Source organism: Nicotiana attenuata, unplaced genomic scaffold (assembly GCF_001879085.1).
Source record: "Nicotiana attenuata strain UT unplaced genomic scaffold, NIATTr2, whole genome shotgun sequence".
Taxonomy (NCBI): domain Eukaryota; kingdom Viridiplantae; phylum Streptophyta; class Magnoliopsida; order Solanales; family Solanaceae; genus Nicotiana; species Nicotiana attenuata.
Window position 1 is genome coordinate 23,610 of NW_017673703.1, and position 1,989 is coordinate 25,598.

Genomic DNA, 1,989 nt, shown 5'->3' on the forward strand with positions numbered 1-1,989 from the left:
AATATATATATATATATATATATATATATATATATATATATATATATATATATATAAAGGATAATTAATGCTAAAATTCTTATAATTAAGACGTACGTTGTTATATGTCTATCTTTATTAAGCTGTGTGCAATTTTATAAGACAAATAAAATGTCAGAAGTAATGTCTATATTTTAGTTATACTTACTTGAGTGAATTGCAACATTGTCATAACCTCAAAGCACAACAGGATGAGGTCTAGTTAAATAAAAAGAAGAAAAATAAAGAAGTCCCTTCTGCCCACGCCATTTCAGCCACACTCCTAAATTACATTGTATACCGCCAAAACTCTACCCACTCTCCTAAATTACACAGAACTCCCGCGCCTTTTCAGCTTCTTCTGCCCACGATCACAATATGCTAAATCCTTTCCATTATTTTTCCCAACTGAAAGATTATCTCAAACCAGTCTCTCACAAGCTATCGTTTGGATGCTTCTCAATTCCACAATCCATTCGGCTAAGTGGTAAGTATTTTTTATCAATCTAATTTTTCCAGTATATTGTAGATACGTTGAAAGCTTGTGCTCATTATGATTGGGATTTGAGGCCTAATTTGATTATTAGTACTCTGTTTTTACTATCTAAAGATTTTTAGAAATCAATAAATGCTACTGTAATCTTTTTACATTATCAGGAAAGAAAGTTTTTCAGAAAAATGACTTCAAATCGTAAGTGGATGTACAAAAGGTTAACGAGAAGTTTGTATAATCCAGAATTCGTAAGGGGTGTTGAGCAATTTATTGAGTTTGCAAAGAATCATCGGGAAGGCAGGGATGGTGAGAGACTAAGGTGCCCATGTAACCGAAAAAAGTGTCAGAATAGAAATTTTGAAGATGTTCTTACTGTCCACGAACATTTATTGCGCGACGGCTTTATACCTGGATATCATATATGGTACTTGCATGGTGAAAATAAGGTTACTAGAAATATAGTTCAATATGAAGAGATGCAAAATTGTGATCAGACTATGAATACTGCATCAGTAAATGTGGGCGCAATAGATGAGCCTGGATCACCTACTTCATACTATAGAATGGTCCTTGACGCCGCTGGCCCCTCATTCGATCTGGATGATATGGATGAATTACCGAATCCTGATGCGCAGAAATTTTATGATATGATTGATTCTGCAAATCAAGAGGTATGGCCTGGCTGTGAAACACATTCTCAATTGTCAGCTGTTGCACATTTATTGCATATCAAGTCTGAACACCATCTATCTGATAGATGTTTTGATGATATTTGTCAATATGTGAATGAGATGATTCCTCCTGATAACCTAATGCCAAAAAATTTCTATGAAACTAAGAAGTTAATGCAGGGAATGAACATGCCAGTAGAAAAAATTCACAGTTGTATCAATGCCTGTATGATTTATTGGGGAGAAGACAGTGAACTTAGCCATTGCAAGTTTTGTCGTCATCCCAGGTACAAGCCAACCAGGCAAATATCTAATTCAAAGAGAAATCTTGTACCATTCAAACAGATGTACTACTTTCCCCTCACTCCACGGTTGCAACACTTATATGCTTCCGACATGACTGCTGCATATATGCGATGGCATGCCGAGCATGAAGTTGAGGAAGGTGTGATGTGTCATTGTTCAGATGCACCCGCATGGAAACACTTTGATAAGATGCATCCATCTTTTGCAGCTAAAAGTCATAATGTCAGATTGGGGCTATGCACAGATGGTTTTCAACCATTTGGACAAACAGGTCAACAATATTCATCTTGGCCAATAGTTGTGACACTATACAACTTGCCGCCTTGGATGTGTATGAAAGAGTCCTATTTGTTTTTGTCAGTTATAGTTCCTGGGCCGAAGAACCCTAAGCAAAAACTTGATGTTTTCTTGCAACCATTAATTGCAGAACTAAAAAATCTATGGAGTATAGGTGTGGACACATATGATATCTCTAAGAAGCAAAATTTTAACATGCGAGCT